Source organism: Hyla sarda, chromosome 7 (genome assembly GCF_029499605.1).
Source record: "Hyla sarda isolate aHylSar1 chromosome 7, aHylSar1.hap1, whole genome shotgun sequence".
Taxonomy (NCBI): Eukaryota; Metazoa; Chordata; class Amphibia; order Anura; family Hylidae; genus Hyla; species Hyla sarda.
In genome coordinates, this window is record NC_079195.1 from 116,216,684 (window position 1) to 116,239,408 (window position 22,725).

General features: G+C 46.6%; 1 protein-coding gene and 1 long non-coding RNA gene across 3 annotated transcripts in view; one reads left to right on the forward strand and one right to left on the reverse strand.

The window, feature by feature from the left end:
* The window catches only part of LOC130282353 (uncharacterized), a 72,926-nt gene that overhangs the window by 22,705 nt on the left and 27,496 nt on the right, over nucleotides 1-22,725 (reverse strand). Inside the window, exon 2 of one of the 2 annotated variants that reach the window (XR_008846355.1) lies at nucleotides 9,233-9,389. This is a non-coding gene — a long non-coding RNA (uncharacterized LOC130282353). Of the gene's footprint in view, nucleotides 1-9,062; nucleotides 9,390-22,725 lie in introns of both variants that reach the window. The other variant, XR_008846354.1, reaches the window with a different exon arrangement.
* The window catches only part of SCD (stearoyl-CoA desaturase), a 55,969-nt gene continuing 45,204 nt past the window's right edge, over nucleotides 11,961-22,725 (forward strand). Inside the window, exon 1 of the mRNA XM_056530506.1 lies at nucleotides 11,961-12,116. The gene's annotated coding sequence lies outside the window, so the exon portion shown is untranslated. The remainder of the gene's footprint in view (nucleotides 12,117-22,725) is intronic.

Genomic DNA, 22,725 nt, shown 5'->3' on the forward strand with positions numbered 1-22,725 from the left:
TCAGTGTACAGAGCTATGCTTGTCCTCAGTGCACAGAGCCCTGCTTGTCCTCAGTGTAGTTGTATGCATCTTCTACCTGCCTTTCACCGCTCCCTACGTGAAATATAACTTATATCTCTGACTGTGCCATCATGCAGGGGGCGGTGAAAGGCAGGTAGAAGATGGAGTAGGCTTCCCAGCAGCACAGAGTATTTCTGGCAGGGACTGTAGTGAAGCAGACAGTCTGACTCACAACAGTTCCCTCCAGAAATACTCTGTGCTGCTGTGCTATTTTTGTAATATCTAAGAGGCCTCAGCCTCACCCAAGCAGGGGGCAAAAAAGGTAAAGTGTGTGGCTTATGAATGGACTAGTAGCTATTTTCTACCTGCCTTTCACTGCTCACTATAAGATGGCACAGTCAGAGACATGAGTTATATATCTGACTGTGCCATCATGTAGTGAGCGGTGAAAGGCACTGGTGCCAGAAAGTTAAACAGATATGTAAATTAATTCTATTAAAATGTTATAACCCTTCCAGTACTTATTAGCAGCTGTATACTACAGAACAAAGTCTTTTCTATTTGGGATTTCTTTTCTGTCACGACCACAGTGCTCTCTGCTGACACTTCTGTCCATTTTTGGAACTGTTCAGAGGAGGAGAAAATCCCCATTGCAAACATATGCTGCTCTGGACATTTCCCAAAACGGACAGAGGTGTCAGCAGAGAGCACTGTGGTCATGACAGAAAAGAAATCCCAAATAGAAGAGAATTTCCTCTGTAGTATATAGCAGCTAATAGGTACTGGAAGGATAAAGAATGTTTAATACAAAGATTTTTTTTCCTCTTTTTGTATGTTTATGGGGTAATAGGGGGGAGGGGGGGCGCCACAAGGCTAGCTCGCACAGGGCGCCTGAACACCTGAGGCTGGCCCTGACTTGAGATGAGCGAATTTTTGAAAAATTGGATGCGGCGAATCAATATTAAAAACTTCTATTTCTGGCCTACAGAGAGCCTCAATAAGGGTGTAGAACACTTTGCCTTGCTGTAACACGCATAGGGTGTATGCTGGGCTAGTGAAATAATACTGTTATTCAGTATGACATGCAGATCAGAGGCGTCACTATTAGAATCACTGGCGCAGAGCGGCACAATAACAGAGCCTGAAGGTGGCATCAGTATGAGGAGACCATATAGTGGCTGAATGACACAGCCTGGAGGTGGCAGCAGCATGAGGAGACCATATAGTGGCTGAATGACACAGCGTGGAGGTGGCATCAGTATAAGGAGACCATATAGTGTCTGAATGACCCAGTATGGAGTCGTCAGCAGCATGAGGAGACCATATAGTGCCTTAATGACACAGCGTGGAGGAGGAGGCAGCATGAGGAGACCATATAGTGGTTAAATGACACAGCCTGGAGTTGGCGGCATCATGAGGAGGCCATATAGTGGCTGAATGACAAAGCTTGGAGTTGGCAGCAGCATGAGGAGACCATATAGTGGATTAATGACACAGCCTGGAGTTGGAGGCAGCAAGAGGAGAACATATAGTGGCTGAATGACACAGCCTGGAGGTGGCAGAAGCATGAGGAGACCATATAGTGGCTGACTGACACAGCCTGGAGGTGGCAGCAGCATGAGGAGAACACATGGTTGCATTATGAGACAGCTTGGAGCTGGCATCAGCATGAGGAGAACATATGGTGGCAGAATGAGACAGCCTGGAGCTGGCATCAGCATGCGGAGAACATATGGTGGCAGAATGAGACAGCCTGGAGGTGGCATCAGCACAAGGATAACATATAGTGGCAGAATGAGACAGCCTGGAGGTGGCATCAGCACGAGGAGAACATATGGTGGCAGAATGAGACAGCCTGGAGGTGGCATCAGCACAAGGAGAACATATGGTGGCAGAATGAGACAGCCTGGAGGTGGCAGCAGCAGCATCAGGAGTCCTGAAAGTGACCCGGTGACAGGGTGGTGCGGTGGGTGGCAATACGAGTATCCGTGATGAAGGTGGGTGAAAAAAGGAGAACAGTATCTGAGTAGTAGATCAGAATAGTAGCTGAGGCAGATAGGCAGAAGAAAATAGTCTCTTTTGTAAAAGTGTTAGAGTGCACAAGTAAGTATTGGGGATAAGCATTACGTAAAACTTAACTTTTAATAATATGCTTAGGATAAAATGTATGGACCCAAATTTTTTTTTTAAGTTAAACAAAAAACACCATGTGCCACCTACACCACCAAGTATTAATGTGATGAAAAGACCTCTAAAAAGGTGTAAGGGAACAATGTATGGTCCAATGTAACCGGAGGGGTAAAAACTTCCCCTGTAATGCTCTACTCTCGCATTATTAATTCCCTTCTTGGAAAATGTTACTCACCCTAAAAGGGTGGCCCCACACAGGAACCTCTCCCTATTTCCCCCTACAAACACTGCCATTTCCCAGGGTTTTTAGGTGGAAATAGGGATTGGTTCCTGTGTGTGGCCGCCCTTTTTAAAACGAGTAACACTTTCCTCGAAAAGGTGGAATGTAACAACGTATTTTCCATTGTAGCAGGTGGGGTACTCTATTTCCACCTAAAAACCCTGGGAAATGGCAGTGTTTGGAAATAGGGAGAGGTTTCTGAGTGGGGCCGCCCTTTTTAGGGCGAGTAACACTTGCCAAGAAGGGAATTAATAATCCTAGAGTAGGGCCTTACAGGGGAAGTTTTTACCCCCACTGGTTACAATGGGTCATACGTTGTTCCCTTCCACCTTTTAGAGGTCTTTGCATCACATCAATACTTGGTGGTGTAGGTTGCTGTCAGGATCCGGACTGGTATGCGGAGAGGACACTGGTGGTGGATCCTCTGTGTCAGTGAGGTGATGGTGTGGGCCGTACTAGGGGAACGGAGTCTAAGAGGTTACTGGTTTTCACCACAGCCCGCCGCAAAGCGGGATGGACTTGCAGCGGCAGGTAACCCCCAGGTCGTTCCACCCGATAGCGACTCAACCTCACTGACAGCTGAGACAGGCGCGGTACACAAGGACTAGACGTAGGCGAGGTCAGACGTAGCAGAAGGTAAGGGCAGGCAGCGAGGTTCGTAGTCAGGGGCAACAGCAGACGGTCTGGGTACACAGGCTTGGGAACACACTATAACGCTTTCACAGGGCACAATGCAACAAGATCCGGCAAGGAGAGGAAGGGGAAGTGGGTTTATAAATGTTTGGGAGTGATTACCACTGATTGGGCCAGGCACCAATTAGTGGTGCACTGGCCCTTTAAAATTCAGAGAGCCGGCGCACGCGCCCTAGAGAGCGAGGCCGCGCGCGCCGGGACATGACAGCAGGGGAACGGGACAGGTGAGATGATTGGGATGCGACCCGCGGGCGGGCGCGTCCCGCTACGCGGATCGCATCCCCGCCGGCGATAACAGTGCATATATTTTATCCTAAGAAAAGTTACGTTTTAGCTAATGCATATCCTCAATATTTACTTGTGGTTTGATGCCAAGGAATGTCTGTAACTGGGGAACAGCACCTTAAATATGTTTTGCACTATCCATATTTGTGAAGTGTTGGTGTGGCACCATGGTCAATCTACTCTGATGCATCAGACATTAGTGGGTGGAAATCCTGTCTGATCCATGCCTGATTCATCTTCACAAAGGTCAGTCTCTCCACATTTTTTGTGGACAGACGAGTTCTCCTTGGGGTTACTATTGACTAGTGTTGAGCGGCATAGGCCATATTCGAATTCGCGAATATTCGCGAATATATGGACGAATATTGGTCATATATTCGCGAATATTCGCATATTCGTTATATTCTCGTTTTATTTTCGCACATGCGAAAGTTCGCGTATGCGAAAATTTACATATGTGAAATTAGCATATACGAAATTAGCATACACGAAAATTCGCATATGCGCAAAGTAGCATATGCTAATTTTCGCATTTGCGAATTTTCGCACGCCAGTCTCACACAGTAGTATTAGAGCCTTCTTTACACCACACAAGCTGGAAGCAGAGAGGGATGATCACTGTGATGTGTACTGTGAAAAAAAAAACAAAAGAAAAACGAATATTCGTAATTACGAATATATAGCGCTATATTCGCGAAATTCGCGAATTCGCGAATATGCGATATTCGCGAATAATATTCGAATTGCGAATATTCGCGAGCAACACTACTATTGACCCCGCTGCACTAAACATCAGCTCTGATGGAACACTACTGGCTGGGCAGGACAGCTTTTCCAGGGCAAACTCTGCTAGTTGCGGCCACAAATCAAGTTTGGCTGCACAGAAGTCCAGCGGATCTTAAAGGTGTATTGGCATGGTCATGTCAAGGTATGCCAACACCTGCTGGATCAGGTCCTGCTCAAGGTGTACCTACTGCTGATGAGTTGCTTCACTATGCGGGTGAAGAAAGCTACTCATCAGCGACTGTAGACTCAGGCTCCTGCTGATGGAGCTGGTACTGCTATTGCCACCCCTCCCCTCCCCAGCGGCCAAGGCAGTGGATGGTGAGCACAGAGGGCCCCCCGAGTCAGACCTGCAAGAGGATGGACGATGGCGCAGATAGCCATCGGCCAACTGACTACATAGGATGTCTCTGTAGTAGGTCAGTTTGCCCTCCCTCTCAATGGGTGTAAAAAAGGCCCCCATTTTGTGCCAGTAGCAAGGGTCCAATAACGTGGAGAGCCAGAAGTCATCCCACTGCCGAATAGTGACAATTCGGCTGTCACTATGCAAGCCAGTGAGCATGCATCGTGCCATTTGTACAAGTGACTTGGAGGGACTCCCTGCCTCAAGCTCCACTGCATACTGCCACGGTGTGTCTAGGTCCTGTCTTGCCTTCCTCATAACCCTCTAGCTCCTCTGGCTGCTCCTGCTCCTCCTCTCCTTGCAGATGACAAGGAAAACCATCCATCTTGTGAAACCTAAACTGTGCTTCACTGTGCCACTCATCCTCCAGTTCAGCCCCCACAGGGCTCATGTGGCCGTGAGATGTAGGTGCCACTTCTCCAGTGCCCTTTCCACATGTTGTAGTAGATGAAGCAGTGGAATGACGTTCTTCATCCCTTTATCCTTGTGATTGACTAATAATGTGGCTTCCTCAAAGGGCCTGAGCAAACGGCAGGTGTCACGTATGAGCTGCCACTGGTAGACATTGAAGTTACACAGTTACACTATCCGCTTGGATAATCAAGAAATCGGTGATGGCTCTTCTCTGTTCGTATAGTCGGTCCAACATATGGAGGGTGGAATTCCAACGTGTGGAAATGTCGCAAATCAGACTATGTTGGGGGATACCTTTCTGATACTGCAGCTCAAGGAGGGTGTGCTTTGCGGTGTACAAGTGGCTGAAGTGCATGCAAAGCTTTCTTCCCATTGTTAGGATGTCTTGCAGATGGGGGAAACACTTCAGAAACCGCTTGACAACCAGATTGAACATGTGTGCCATGCTGGGCGCATGGCTCAGGCTTCCTTGTTGCAGCGCAGACAAGATGTTATTCCCTTTGTTGGTCACCATGGTTCCCATTTCCAGTTTTCGTGGAGTAAGCCGTAACTCGATTTCTTGATGAATAACTTTTAGCAGTTCCTCCCCAGTATGACGCAGTTTGCCAAGGCAAACTATGTAAAGAACAGCGTAACACTGCTGTGTCCTGCACACATGGTATTCTGGAGGGGCACTGAGACTTGTCTGTGCAGTGTAGGCTAAGGACACGGTGGAGGATGAGGAGGCGGAGGTGCTCACAGGACCAATGGCCTGAGAGCGTGGAGGCAGATGCGGCGTGACCTGTCCAAGTTGCTGTTGTGGCTGTGCAGGAACCACATTCACCCAGTGGGCTGTAAAGGACATGTATTGTCCCTGACCGTAGTTACAGCTCCACACGTCGGTGCTGCCGTGCACTTTGGTACACACTAACAGGCTAAAGGACTGGCACACTTTCTGTTCCACAAAATTGTGCAGGGTTGGTACTGCCTTCTTCCCAAAGAAATGACGGCTTGTGACTCTCCACCTCGGCTTGGCACAAGCCATCAGTTCTCTGAAAGGTGCAGAGTCCACCACTTGAAAAGGCAGGGACTGCAGCACCTGCAACTTGGACAGGAGCACATTCAGCTCCTGTGCCATTGGATGAGTGGGCGCATACTGTTGTCTCTTGGTCATGGCTACGCTGATAGCTTGATGGGGGAATGACTGACTTGAAGTAGGAGGAGCAGGAGCATCTGGAGCGACAGAAGATGGGTATGACACACAGCTCCCTTCGGCTGAGGTGGTGGAGCTTTGGCTGGCTGAAACAGGGAGCGGTGTGCCACTGGGTGAGCAGGCTGGACCACGGCATCGGAGCCATAGTTCTCCCAGGCTGCTTTATTTTGATGCTGCATATGTTGACACAGGGCCGTGGTGCCAACATTGGGACCCTGGCCACGATTCACCTTCTGTCGACACATCTTGCATGTGGCCAGGTTAACGTCCTCCGGATGCTTGATGAAAAACTGCCACACCGCCGAGTAGCTGATTTTCCCACCAACAGTCCGCACTGATTGACTGCTACTACTGCCGACTTCAGGAACCCCCGTTCCACTTCCTCCCGGAAAGGTAGGCTGCCGCGAAGCAGGTGGTCTACCCCGGGCGTGTTTGGCTCCAGATTTTCCACTTCTGCCACCATGCAACCACCATGTTGCCAATCATGCTACCACCTTGCTGGCTCAGCTGCTGCCTCACGAGGCAACCCTATTCTCCTGATGATGATGAAGCCCCTTCTGCACCGGATCACAAGTGCAATTGGCTTTATAATCATCAAGTTGTGTCTGCACCTCACTGATGTCCTCCTCATGTTCCTCAACAGTGTCTGCTTCAGGAGCCTGAACACTCAACACCACCTCTAATGCCATTCTCATCACTACTTGCCCACCTAGCGGAGGAAGCGGCGGATGTCTCCTCCAGTTCTTTGCTGTCCATTAGCTGCTGACTGTCCTCTAGTAGATCGTCCTCACTAAATAGTGGAGCTGAACCCATAAGATACCTCTGTGGGAGAGGGAACAGCATAGGACAGAGGCAATGGAAGGACAGGGACTGCTCCCAGGCCATGCCAACTGAGGGTTGTGTCTGAGGTACCCACCGACTGTTGACTGGGGGTGTCAGAAGTCACTTGTGATGAAGTAGATGACCGTGTTAAACAATTGATGACGGCAGATGGTTTGCTGGTCGAGACAAGACCACTAGTTGATACCGGGAGCTCAGGCCTCTCACTGCGACTCCTGCTGCCACTCGCCCCTAGTCTGCTGCGACCTCTGCCTGATGAATTTAGGCCTCTGCTACTCCTCTGTGCACGTCCTGGCACTGGAGTACAATACGCTCCACTACGCTTAAAACAGTATTTGTCTATAACACCAGTAGGTGTGTACTTTTGCCAGGCCTATCACAGTATCTAGACCCTTAAGATTTTAACAGGAACAAAATGGTACACAACTTAGATGTACGTATGTGGTATGCACTTATAAGGGGAGGACAATGCTCTCCAGTACGCTTAATACAGTATTTGTCTACAACACCAGCAGGTGTGTACTTTGGCTGGCCTTTCACAGTATCTAGGCCCTTAAGACTTTAACAGGAACAAAATGGTATACCACTTAGAAGTATGCACAGGTTACACCTAATAGAGGACAATATGCTTTTAGTGCTCTGCTCAACCTCACTGGCTGGCTACTATTAGCTTTTCAGTTGTTGTACACACCAGTGCTGCAGCACACAGTCGCTGTGCACTACACTCAAAATTGTACACTCTCTCTCTCAATCTCACTCCCTTCCCTATCAGTGCTTCTAGGTTGCATTTGGGCTTGAGGTGAATCACTGCTATAAAAAAGCTTTTCTGTGCAACACACTGCTCTCTGTCCTTCTCTGCAATAGAACGCTGATGTGACTGGGTGGTGAATCGCTGCTGTAAAAATGCCTTTCTGTGCAACACACACTGCTCTCTGTCCCTCTCTCTCTGTAATAGAACGCTGATGTGACTGGCCGCAAGATGGCTGCCAATTATATAGGGCTGTGACATCACAGGAGTGGCTGGCTGCTGATAGGCTGCATGCTGCATGTGAATCAGGGTCATCCCGCCAACCCTTGTTCCCGTATTCCCAGGACTCCTTGCCCCGTGTCCTCACATGTGGATCCGCCATTTTAGATGCCCTGGAGCCTGGACCAAACTAAATGGAGTTTAATGAAGCGATTCACGCGATCGAAACGTGGTGATATTCGCATTCGTTGTGATTCAAATTTTTCCTGAAATTCGTAATGAATTCGGATTCATCACTTCGATTCGCTCATCCCCAATGGTAACCACGGCAGTTGCTTTTTTAGCCATGACATCAACAGAATGCTGGATACAGGGACTATAACATCTATCAGGCAATAAAAATAAAACTTGCAATTTTTTTTGTTACTTAATACCTCTTATATTGACATTTAGGCTATGTTTACACAATGGAATTTCGGTGCGTAATTCCACATTGGAATTCCGCATAAAGATTCCGCAGAAGCAGAGTCCAATTGATTTCAATGGGATGCTGCTGCATTGTTCACGTAGCAGAATTTCCACGCTGGAAATATCTATCATGGAAATTCAAATTCCAGTGTCCACGGAAAGAATGGACATGTCTATTCTTACTGTGGACTCCACGCAGAAATGCATTGCTGTCTATGAGAAGGCACATTTCCGGGTGGTCCTAGAGCTGGCATGTTCTGCCGGAGCTCCGCCATTGGGGCAATGTGTCGATGGAAATTTTCGGTGCAGACATTGCCTGTGTGAACATAGTTTTAGACTATTCAGGGTTGAGGGAAAGCTGAGAAAAGTACAGAGATATTATTAATGAGAACCTTATCCAGAGTGCTCTCGACTTCATACTAGGTTGAAGATTCACCGTACAACAAGACAATCGGGGGTATTTACAAATAATGGCTGTGCTATGTGTTTTTTTACTCCTTTTTTTCATGGGTGGCTTTTTAACTCACTGCCCTAAATTTACAAAAAGGCACAAGTAGGGCTATAAATTGGGCGCAATTTCAGAAATGTCATGTGTAAATTTACCCACCTCTCAGGTGATAATTCCAGGAAGCTCTTTCAGAGGGGATTCCTTGTGTATTACTGCAAGACACTTTAGTAGCTCTATTGTGAATGTCCTTTATTTTAAATTTTATTTTACATCTTTTCATTAGCTCACAAGGTTAAAAATCCTATGAGGGGAAGGGGGTGTGTCCCTACCTTGTAGTGGTGGGAGCTGATTGGTTTATCTGCTCATCCAACCTTGTCCATGAGTTATTTCTTGTCCATGACTTATGGACAAGCCTGAGACTGCTGCAGGACTAGTTTGTGTACCAGTAGGTATGGGGACCCCTAGTGGTGTGATTCTGATGATAAACTACAAAAAAAAAAGAAAAAAAGAAACAAAGTTAGATTTTTTTAGTTATATTTATTGATAGGAAATAAAGTTATTTCAAAAATTTTTGTAATGTGCGTTTTCTATGCTGCTTTTTTATGAAGGTGATTTGCGCCTTTTTAAAGGGTTTGCGCCAAATTTTGCGCCTTTTTAAAAAGTTTGCAGAAATTCCTGACCACTGCAAAATCCAACTCAAAACACACGTACCACAGCCAAACACAGGAATGCACATATATGAAAAGTCGCAAAAAAGTTGCTAAAAACACACTGCGCCAAAATATTGTGACAATTTTACCCAAGAAAACAAGGGTAAAAGGCTTCATAAATACCCCCCAATGACCCTAAGCACACAGCCAAGACAACACAGGAGAGGCTCAGGGACAACTTTATGTCCTTGAGTGGCCCAACCAGAACCCTGACTTCCACCCAATCCAACATGCATCAAATTGAAATTTTAGAGGATCTGCAGAGATGAATGACATAAAATCTTCAAATTCAGGTGTACAAAGTCAAAGCAAAATTATAGTTTTTCCATTTCAATAAATTAGCAAAGATTTCTGACATTCTATTTTCGCTTTGTCATTATGGGGTATTCAGTACAGAATGATGGGGGGAAACTTTTTTGTTTTATTTTGGCACACAACCTAAAAAAAATTGAAAAAAGTCAAAGGGTAAAAGCCTTCCATATGCATTGTATATCGCCACACTACAGACCTTACATTTTAATAAAATACTGAATACTGGGGTGAGAGAAGATGGCCTATTTTATAAAGGGAGTTGGTTTTATTACACAATATGTCAAATGTTATAGCTACAAAAGGCTCTACCTAGTAACACCAGCATCTTGACTTCCATCTATAACAATGCCATGATGCCATGGTGAGTTTGTTTTCTAATGGACACTGTCAGACCTATTGATTATATTTCGTTCCAGCATTTTTGACAGGAATAAAAGTGATGAACACTGAGAAACTCATGCCATCAACATAGCGGAAAGTTTCAACACATTCCTCTGGATCAACACAGTAGGGGCACTATAGGCATCTAGGTTAAACTTGATGGATTTTGGTCTTTTTTCAACCTTATGATACTTTGTTACTATGTTACCATAACCTAAAAAATGCCTATGTAAACAAAGTAGGTAAAAGAATCCAAAAGAGACTGCACTCACCATCCACGATGCTTTATTCAGGTGCGTGTAGGCATGTGTTGACACAAGCAAGGGCAGACCAGGACAAGTTGTTTTGTGCGGTCTTGCGCCTCTCCAAGCCTGATTGCACTCCGGCTTGAAGAAGTGAGAGACGGCACCAAACAACTTGTCCCGGTGCCCCTGCCTCTGTAGCAGCATCCCTACACGCACCTGAATAAAGCATCGTGGATGGTGAGCGCAGTCTCTTTTGGATTCTTTTACCTGTATTGCATACTTGTTGTGATTTGCACCACTTTGATCCACACCCGCTTCCAGACTACAGCGTTATCCCTCCTACCTTCTCTATTTACCTTAGTCCTGCAGGTGCCGGACCTTTGTTTCTAAGTCATCCATACCTACGTAAACAAAGCCCAATGCTCTCTGCTGAATTCACCATGTATGCACAACAGCAATGTGTCATATATAAACCCACTGACCTATTTTCATGTATGCATAAAAAGAAGTCAAAGGGGTAAGATGTCCGATCGCGGGGGTCCCGCCGCTGGGGACCCCCGCGATCTCGGCTGCGGCACCCCAGACATCCGGTGTACGGAGCGAACTTCGCTCTGTGCCAGATGACTGGCGATGCAGGGCGGAGGCTCTTGACATCACGGTCAGGTCCCGCTTGTGATGTCACGCCCCCTCCCATAGACTTGCATTGAGGGGGCGTGGCTGTGATATCACGAGCCTCCGGCGCTGCTCCCGATGCTCTAAACGCTGAAGATCTCTGGCGTTTAAAGCATCGGGTGCAGCGCCGGAGGCTTGTGACATCACGGCCATGCCCCCTCGTGACGTCACAGCCACATCCCCTCAATGCAAGTCTATGGGAGGGGGCATGATGGCCATCACGCCCTCTTCCATAGACTTGCATTGAGGGGGTGTTGCCGTTCTGTCACGAGCGGGGTGTGGCTGTGACATCACGAGCCTCCGCATTGCCAGTCATCCGGCACAGAGCACTTTGCTCCGTGCACCTGATGTCTGGGGTGCCGCAGGCGAGATCATGGGGTCCCCAGCGGCAGGACCCCTGCGATCAGACATCTTATGCCCTATCCTTTAGATAGGACATAAGATGTCTAGGGGTGGAGTACCCCTTTAAAGAAAAATATTTAAATATTTTTGCTCTCTGATATGTTATAAATATAATAATACAAACAAATCTATAATTGTACAAATTCATATATTAAAAAAGCACAGTACATGTTCTGTATATCTGAAATAAAAAATATTTATGTAACACAAATGATCACATGAATTTGTGTTTCATATCTGGAGTTAAGTAACATATAGCTGTCTTATCAAAAGTATGACAAGGTCACTGTTTAATGCTGATATGCCAGAGGGATGGACTTCTAGATAGTAGATAAGATGACATGCAGATCAGTCCTGGTGTATAAAACTGGTGATTTTGTCACTGCATGTCCCAATCTGGATCAGGGGTGGCACAGACATTCTTCTCCACACTGTGCAGCACTTTCACCTCCTGCTGCAATAGATTCTGGAGAAGAGAAACCTTCAGAATTGTAAGTATGAATTACTTTTTATGATTTTTTTTAATATATATTCTTTGTTGCCTTTAACAGTAATTATATATACTGTATATAAATGATGTATCCTTCCCTTTGATATCCATGCCATTCCCTGGTAAAGTTACATTTGCATTAGGTTGACAGGGTCAGTGGATCTTGACTACTTATCACAAAATCTATCTAAGTTTTATTTATGTGTCACCGAGGGCTGTACACCTTTCATTTATCCATAATACAAAAATAATTGAACATGTCTAGCACTTCAGCTACTTCCACATTTTTATAAAGTCAAACACACATTTTAGGGAAATATGTCAGAGTGAAAATGCAGTCATGTAAACAACATTTTGTAAAGCAGGACAATTGAGCAGAATGATAGTTTAAAAAAAAAAAAAGGATAAGGCTATGTTCCCACGGCCGTTGTCCCCCGTCCCGCTTTACTCCCGTCGCTGCCTCTTAAATGGACTATACTACTAACGGATGCAAACTGATGCAAAAGGATGCCATTTAGTGAAAAGTCAGCTTCCTACAGACTCCCGCAGCCGGATTACTACCACTCCTATCATGGAACAGACTTGTTTCCATGATGGGAGTAGTAGTTTCCTGGCTGCGGAGTCTGCCGGTGGCTGGGGAGGCTATATTAGTGTTTGTACTACTACCCCCATCATGGAACAGAGTCTGTACCATGTTGGGGGTAGTAGTACAGGGGCTGAGGGATTGATCCTACCATGTCTCACTTCTGAGACCCGATGGGATGAGCAGTTATTAAACAATGGAGCTGGCAGCATGCTCCGCTCCCCTGCGATGTATATACTTTCATATTTAAATCCCCCGGCGGGAGCCCTGAATGGCCGACACCGAGGAGCCACTCAGGGCTCAGGGGTTTTTAAACTTCAGTGTACCAACAGAGATAAGCAGTGGGGAATAGAATGGCCGGGAACCGCCGGAGACAGTGAAAAAATGAAGCTGAATGACAGCGAACAGCGGGGAAAAGAACCCCCGCTGGGAGCCCTCAATGGCTCCTTGGTGACGGCCATTCAGGGCTCCCAGCGGTGGGGGGGATTTAAAAATGTAATTATACATAGTACATACTGTATGTTGCAGGGAGCGGGGCATGCCGCCCGCTCCGCTGCTTAATCACTGTGCTCATGCCATCGGGTCTCAGAAGTGAGACCTGGTAGGATCAATCCTCAGCCCCTGTACTCCTACCTCCAACATGAAACAGACTCTGTTCCATGATGGGGGTAGTAGTACAAACACTAATGTAGCCTCCCCAGCCGCTGGCAGACTCCCGCAGCTGGGGGAACTACTACTCCCATGATGGAAACAAGCCTGTTCAATGATGGGAGCAGTAGTAGTCCCTCAGCACTGCAGGAGTCTGCTGATGTCACCTCTTCTGGGCATGCTCAGAAGTAATAATGGTTCAATAAAGGATATCATAAACCAAGTGAAAACGGATGACATTAAAGGGTCATCCTTTGCCATAGACTTAAATGTTAAATTTATAATATCCGTTCCTATTCCGTTATTTTTGAGGGGAGAAAAAATTCTGCATGTAACGTCTTTTTCCCGTCAAAAAAAAAAAAAAGGGACAGGAAGCAAACGGGTGCAAATGGGTGATAAAGAATTGTAAAAAAATCCCATTGACATCAATGGCATTATTTTACAGTCATTTTCAACCTGTTTAAAAAAAATTATCAAACGGATTGATAATGGGCATTTATTAACGGGGCAGATGGTAATGTGAACGAGCCTTATAAATTCTTACTCATTCTGGAGTCCAGTGAGCAGTCCTACTCAATAATGGACAGCTATCTCTAGGGAAGGGAAGAGTGTTGATTATTTCATAAGACAGTCCATTGGATGCCTTATTCCAGAATAACAATGGATTTGAATGAATAAAATAAATGTTAGGCCAAAAAAGCCAGACAAAAGTTTTGTCTGTTCCTAGCCTAGCTTAAGGCTGCATTAACACTCCGTTTTTCTGCAGTTTCGAATCCAAAACCAGGTGTGGGTCAAAATGAATTCGAAAATATAAAGATCCGATGCTACTTAAAAAAAGAGTAGAAGTAGCAACTGCTCTTTATATTTTCTAATTCAATCTGATCCACCCCTGGTTTTGGCTTCAAAACTGCAGCTAAAATGGCATAGTGTAGAGCCGCCTCAGGCTATATTCACACGTCAGAATTTCCTAACTGCAGTTCTTCCTCTTCTCCATGCAAAAACCAATGCACACAAGTAATTTGAAGCAGATTCAAGCAGAAATTCCATGTGGAAAGCCCCATTGATATCAATTGACATACATTCTTGAAGCAGAAAATTCTCCTTATCAGGACCTTCCATTGACCTCAATGGGGCTTTGATTCCAGGCAGAATTTTGCCTGACATCTGCTTAGAATTAGAATTACTTGTGTGCCATGACCTTAGCATGGAAAGCTAGAGAAAATTCTGTGAGTAAATTCTGCCTTGTGAAATAGCCTTAGGCTAGGAACAGACAAAAGTTTTGTTTGGCCTTTTTTTGGGGTCAGAAAAAAAAAAAAAAAAGCCACAAAACATAAAAATAGAAGAGACAAGAAAAAACAAAACAAAAAACAGGCACTCTACCTCCCATCTCCCTTGCCCTCCATAGACTTGTATTGGTTGTAAGTTGAACCCCTAATGAGCTGCAAGATGTAAATACTTTTTTGAGTGGATGATAGTTCTTTTTTTTTTTTTTTTTTTTTTTTTGGGGGGGGGGGGGGGGGGGTAGAAGCTTGGTAACAGGAGAAAGAAGCATTCTTGTCTAACAAGATATAATACAAAGTTTCTTATATTTGCTTGTACTATTCATCTCTGAAAAGTTGTTTAAGGGTGCGTTCCCACATGGCGTATACGCAGCGTATTTGAAGCTGCGCAAAATTTATGGCAGCAGCGGGAAATACGCTGCGTATTCCTTGCTCACTATACACACAGGGCTTTCCGAGCGGCTCCGCCTCCAAAACTCACTATACACATTGGGCTGCTGCCGGAAAGCCCTGTGTGTATAGTGAGCAAACAATACGCAGCGTATTTCCTGCTGCTGACGTAAATTTTGCGCAGTGTCAAATGCGCTGCGTATACACCCTGTGGGAACGCACCCTTAATGATAATGCCTATTTAAACATTCAGTGTATTTTGATCTCCCATTGGTGTCATGGTGTCAATGTGAAAAATCTGCAATAACTCCACATTTTAAGTCCTACATGGATTTTGTACACATTTTGTTTTTCACCCCATGTGGTAAATGCTATGGATATGCACAGCACATATGTGACCCTACTTTTAATGTTCACTAACAGTTTGGTGGTCTTACAGACCATTAATTATGACATAGAAGCATAAGTTAATAAGTTAAAATAGTGCACAATTGATTACATGGTGCATTTTTCACTATATTATTGGATTCATTTGCTAGACAGGTTAGACACATTTTACTTCCCTACACCACTTCTTGGCTGCTATAAAGGTACAAAAATAATATGCATTTTCCACAAAAAAGACACACATCTTGCTTCTTATCCTAAATCCTCACTAGATAAGCTTCAAAACTGCTGAGGTATGGATATAAAGTGTCTTAAAGGAGTCCCATGTCCGATCAGTACAGGAAAAGCTTTAGATGGCGGGGGGGGGGGGTCCCAGCACTGTGGCCCCACTCGAACATCTGTACGGAGCACCAGCTCTTCCACAGAATGGCACATCATGACCCCCACCCGAAGCGGAGGCAGTCACGCCCCCTCCATAAATCTCTATGGGAGAGCCAATGATAGCTGAATAGCTCTCCCATAGAGATGTATGGAGGGGGCGTGGCGGCGGGGGTTGTCACGGGCCACTCTGTGGGAGAGCCGGGGCTCCATAAAGACGATCATAGGGGGCCAAAGTGCTGGGACACCCCCACGATCTAAAACGTATCCCCTATCCCGTTTTTCTGTACTGTATTTTGTTTAGTAAATTTCGCTCACAATTAATTGTAGTAGCAAATTAAAACATCAAGTTTACATTAAGGACAATTGAAAAAGATACTGCATGTTCTTAAAATCTTCACATGGCGTGAATAAATAGCTTTTGCTGAGATATTGCAAACATCATGGAAAAAAAACACACAATTTGACCACACTGTAAAAAACTTAAACAGAAAAAAACAATAAATTTTGAACTCGTGAATTGTGAAGGTGACACTTTCTTATCTATTACTCATAACCAGAATATCAGGATTGTTCCTCGTCTTTGTGTATACTGTGTATATATATGAAGCAACAGCCTTCAGACAACATGTGACTTCCACATTATACAGTAGGTCATATGTGAAGGCTGAGCATGCCCCACACTGCAGAGGAGGTAAGTGCAGGTCAGCAGTCATTTGACGCATCAGCACAGCAGGTTTGAATCACTTCCTATTAAATTCCCCCTATGATCCAGCTTACAGTCCAGCTTTGGGCGCATGCTCTATTCTCACAGAGAGCAAAGCAATGAAGAAAACAGAGGAAGCCAGAAAATGCAATCCTGAGCCCGAAAATTCTCTATAGATCTGTAGAGTTATTATCCATAGCCAACACTGCAAAGTGTAAATAACATGCAAGTAACCCCACTCAACACATAGTTACAATAAACGTTGTTAATGGACGCGAACCCTTTCATTACCACTATGACTGCACAGCATGTGCAGACACTCTCAGCTGTGACACTGCTGTGACTGCATGACTATATCTTGTAACTACATAGAGAAGATACTTGAAAACTGCCTTATTAGGGTTATAGTAGTGTTGCTCGCGAATATTCGCAATTCGAATTTTATTCGCGAATATCGCATATTCGCGAATATAGCACTATATATTCGTAATTACGAATATTCTTTTTTTTTCTCACAGTAAACATCACAGTGATCACCCCTCTCTGCTTCCAGCTTGTGTGGTGTAAAGAAGGCTTTAATACTACTGTGTGAGACTGGCGTGCAAATTTTCGGTTATGCTAATTTTTTATATGCTGATTTTTGCATATGCTAATTTTCGCATATGCGAAAATAAACGCGAATATTACGAATATGCGAATTTAGCAAATATATGACGAATATTCGTCCATATATTCGCGAAATATCGCGAATTCGAATATGGCCTATGCCGCTCAACACTAGGTTATAGGGGTGCTCCACCCCTAGACAACTTATAAGATGTCTGATCGTCTGGTCTATGCTGCGGCACCCCAGACATCCAGGGGAACGGAGTGAACTTTGGGATGGAGGCTCATGATGTCACGGCCATGCCCCTTCAACGCCTCCTCCCATAGACTTGCATTAAGGGGGAGTGGCTGTGACTTCACAAGCCTTCGGCGCTCCGTCGCTGCCCCGACACTCAAAATGAATGACGGTGCAGCAAGGAGATCCCGGGGGTCCCCAGAGGTGGGACCGCATGATCATAAATCTTAACCCGTATCCTTTGGATAGGAAATAAGATGTCTAGGGGTGGAGTACCCCTTTAAACATTGGATGCTTTATGCTATGGGGAATAATGTTTTTCCCTTACTATAACCCATCTACCTCTTGGGTACTGTTACAAAAGAAATTTTTACATGGAAAATATGTCACACAGAAAATACAGGATGTCTAACGTATATGGGTACAGAATCAAAACAATAAATTCTTCAGTATACAAAAAGAGCTTAACACATAGAAATATTAAACCTTATGCCAGTAGATTTAGTTAAAAAAAAATAAAAAAAAATAAAAATATATATATATATATATATATATATATATATATATACACACACATTTGTATAAAAACATATGTTTGGCATGGTGTGAACTTTGCCTTAGTATTTATGTCTTGACCAGAAAAAAAACACTTTATGATAATACATATATACCAGAAGTGTAACATATTCAGCAACCTGCAACAAATAATGTGTGGTGTGCATGGTTGCCAACCTGAATTTTTCTATATAATGCCCTCCTGTTCTCCTCATATAAAAATGTGCTCTCTGTGCCCCCCTCATACAGTATATAATGCCCTAGTCCCCTGATTTTTAAATATACTCCCGTATATCACTCTGTGCCCCCTTATGTATAAAAATGCCCCCCTTATTATAATAAATATGCCCCCCTATATATAAATACCCCCATATATACTCCATATACTCCCCTTAGATATGCCCCCCATATATATTATATAAATTCAGCTCAAGTAAAAAAAATAAATAAATAAAATCACAACAATAATACATACCTAGTCCAGGTTCCATCGATGGATGGAGCTCTCTCTTCCAGCACTGCAGCCTATGAGCCACAGTGCTGGGACCAAACGGGCGGCGCGATGACGTCACATCATTGCGCCGGCCTGCCGGGGGTTGCGTCGCAGAGGTTCATAGGCTGCAGCGCAGAAGAGTCTGCAGTCTATGGGACAGTGAATGGCGGAGCAAGGAACTCACAGCCCACTCTGCTATTCACTGTACTGTGTGTACCCCCGCACCTCCCTGGCAATGCCACTGCTGACGGTGCTCTTAAAGGGCCGAACGCCACAGAGGTTGCCTGGGAGGTAAAAAAAAAAGGGGGGAGCACATCTGCGCCCCCTTTATGGAGACTGCAGCTGCACCTGAGGCGAGCTACGGCTCTGATCACAGACAACATTTTTCATAGACAAATTGGTAACTCATTGGTAACAAATCATAAAGATTATACATTATTCATGTTTATAGCTCAATATACTGATACAGTATGGAATCATTACCAGCGTTTACTATGACTAACATGATAACAATTACAGATACAATGATCTGCAAGAACCAACAGCGGTCAGACCCCAACCCATCACCTAGTTATACCCTAACAAGATAGGTAACAATTTTAAACTGTAGGAATACTTCTTTAACAGCAATAATGTTGTCAGTCTGTCACCTGAGTGTAGGAGGATCTCTTATACTCTGGTGACAGACTGACAACAACTGCTATCATTACCATGGCAGATAATATAAGTGTTTTTAGTGTAGTTATATCCAGTGAAGTCCCTACATAATGTCTAAAAAATATTGTCACATATTTTATATCTATAATGGTGACAGACTTTTAGCTACCATCATTACCACCACAGACCAAATAAGTGATTACAGTGCAGTTACGGTATATCTAGTGACTCACAATTGACATCTTCTTTGAACAGATGTCACGATGCCGGCTGGCAGGAGGTGGATCCTCTGTGCCAGAGAGGGATGGCGAGGACCGTGCTAGTGGACCGGTTCTAAGACACTACTGGTTTTCACCAGAGCCCGCCGCAAAGCGGGATGGTCTTGCTGCGGCGGTAGTGACCAGGTCGTATCCACTAGCAACGGCACCTCTCTGGCTGCTGAAGATAGGCGAGGTACAAGGGAGTAGGCAGAAGCAAAGTCGGACGTAGCAGAAGGTCGGGGGCAGGCGGCAAGGTTCGTAGTCAGGGGAGATAGCAATAGTTCTGGTACACAGGGTATAAACACACAAAGAACGCTTTCACTGGCACTAAGGCAACAAGATCCGGCAAGGGAGTGCAAGGGAGGAGACTAGATATAAGCAGGGAACAGGTGGGAACCAATTAAGCTAATTGGGCCAGGCACCAATCATTGGTGCACTGGCCCTTTAAGTCTCAGGGAGCTGGCGCGCGCGCGCCCTAGAGAGCGGAGCCGCGCGCGCCAGCACATGACCGCAGGAGACGGGAACGGGTAAGTGACCTGGGATGCGACTCGCAAGCGGGCGCGTCCCGCTGTGCGAATCGCATCCCCAACGGCCATGGCAGAGCAGCGCTCCCGGTCAGCGCTGACCGGGGAGCTGCAGGGAGAAGGACGCCGTGAGCGCTCCGGGGAGGAGCGGGGACCCGGAGCGCTAGGCGTAACAGTACCCCCCCCCTTAGGTCTCCCCTTCTCTTTATCGGGTAACTGCCTCCCCTGGGATGAGGACACCGGGAAAGGATGGAGGGATTCCTCAACGGCAGGCAGAACCGCAGGAGTAGGAATGGGGAGAGAGGGCAGAGGGCGAGACCTGGCACGGGGCAGTGTGACACCAGGACGAGGGCCATGAGGGGACACAGAAGCTTGCCTGATGGAACTGGGAGGGGGGGAGGGGCATTTCCTGTGGCAGGCAGAGTCCTTAATGACCTTAGGGGGACCAGATACAGGAGGAACCACAGAGTTACGGCAAGGGTTACTGGGAACCGGTTTTAGACAGTTCTTGGAACAAGAGGACCCCCAACTCTTGATCTCCCCAGTGGACCAATCCAGGGTTGGGGAATGAAGTTGAAGCCAGGGAAGTCCAAGGAGAATTTCCGAGGTGCAATTGGGGAGGACCAAAAGTTCAATCCTCTCGTGGTGAGATCCGATGCTCATAAGAAGGGGCTCCGTGCGGAAACGTATGGTACAGTCCACCCTGGCTCCGTTGACCGCGGAAATGTGGAGTGGCTTGACAAGACGGGTCACCGGAATCCGGAATTTATTCACAAAGGAGTCCCGAATAAAATTCCCAGAAGCTCCAGAGTCCAGGCAGGCCACGGCTGAGAGGGGAGAGCTGGCTGAAGTGGAAATCCGAACAGGTACCGTGAGACGTGGAGAAGCCGACTTGGCATCAAGAGACGCCACACCCACGAGAGCTGAGTGCGAGCGTGCGTTTCCCAGACGTGGAGGACGGATTGGGCAATCCACCAGAAAATGTTCAGTACTGGCACAGTACAAACAAAGATTCTCTTCCTTACGGCGATTCCTCTCTTCCAGGGTCAGGCGAGACCGATCCACTTGCATGGCCTCCTCGGCGGGAGGCCTAGGCGCAGATTGCAGTGGAGACTGTGGGAGAGGTGTCCAGAGATCTAAGTCCTTTTCCTGGCGGAGCTCTTGATGCCTCTCAGAAAAACGCATGTCAATGCGAGTGGCTAGATGAATGAGTTCATGCAGGTTAGCAGGAGTCTCTCGTGCGGCCAGAACATCCTTAATGTTGCTGGATAGGCCTTTTTTAAAGGTCGCGCAGAGAGCCTCATTATTCCAGGATAGTTCAGAAGCAAGAGTACGGAATTGTATGGCGTACTCGCCAACGGAGGAATTACCCTGGACCAGGTTCAGCAGGGCAGTCTCAGCAGAAGAGGCTCGGGCAGGTTCCTCAAAGACACTTCGAATTTCCGAGAAGAAGGAGTGTACAGAGGCAGTGACAGGGTCATCGCGGTCCCAGAGCGGTGTGGCCCATGACAGGGCTTTTCCAGACAGAAGGCTGACTACGAAAGCCACCTTAGACCTTTCAGTAGGAAACTGATCCGACATCATCTCCAGATGCAGGGAACATTGGGAAAGGAAGCCACGGCAAAACTTAGAGTCCCCATTAAATTTGTCCGGCAAAGACAGGCGGAGGCTAGGAGTGGCCACTCGCTGCGGAAGAGGTGCAGGAGCTGGCGGAGGAGATGGTTGCTGCTGCTGTAGCTGAGACTGAATCTGCTGTAGCTGCGACTGGAGTTGCTGAGTCATGGTGGTCAAGTACGACAGCTGGTGATCTTGTTGGGCAATCTGTCGGGCTTGCTGGGCGACCAGTGTGGGGAGGTCGGCGACAACAGGCAGAGGAACTTCAGCGGGATCCATGGCCGGATCTACTGTCACGATGCCGGCTGGCAGGAGGTGGATCCTCTGTGCCAGAGAGGGATGGCGAGGACCGTGCTAGTGGACCGGTTCTAAGACACTACTGGTTTTCACCAGAGCCCGCCGCAAAGCGGGATGGTCTTGCTGCGGCGGTAGTGACCAGGTCGTATCCACTAGCAACGGCACCTCTCTGGCTGCTGAAGATAGGCGAGGTACAAGGGAGTAGGCAGAAGCAAAGTCGGACGTAGCAGAAGGTCGGGGGCAGGCGGCAAGGTTCGTAGTCAGGGGAGATAGCAATAGTTCTGGTACACAGGGTATAAACACACAAAGAACGCTTTCACTGGCACTAAGGCAACAAGATCCGGCAAGGGAGGAGACTAGATATAAGCAGGGAACAGGTGGGAACCAATTAAGCTAATTGGGCCAGGCACCAATCATTGGTGCACTGGCCCTTTAAGTCTCAGGGAGCTGGCGCGCGCGCGCCCTAGAGAGCGGAGCCGCGCGCGCCAGCACATGACCGCAGGAGACGGGAACGGGTAAGTGACCTGGGATGCGACTCGCAAGCGGGCGCGTCCCGCTGTGCGAATCGCATCCCCAACGGCCATGGCAGAGCAGCGCTCCCGGTCAGCGCTGACCGGGGAGCTGCAGGGAGAAGGACGCCGTGAGCGCTCCGGGGAGGAGCGGGGACCCGGAGCGCTAGGCGTAACAACAGAGTTGTTCACTTTACTTTTTCTTCTCCATCCAGTTCAGACCATCATAGCAATTTCTTTCAGTCGCGATTCACCTCAGCAAGACCTGTCAGACAAACATTTTAGGCTCTGCTCTTTTCCTGCAACTATAGTACCCCAAACAGTAGTAATGTCCCCCTTGGAGTCCCTCACAGTAGATTGGGAATATAAGGGGGTTGGGAAAGAGTAGGTAGACCCCCCTGTATATAGTTGCCCCCTGTAGGTAGACCCATGTAGATAGATGCCCCCTGAAGGTAGACTCTCTGGAAATAGTTGCCCTCTGTAAGTAG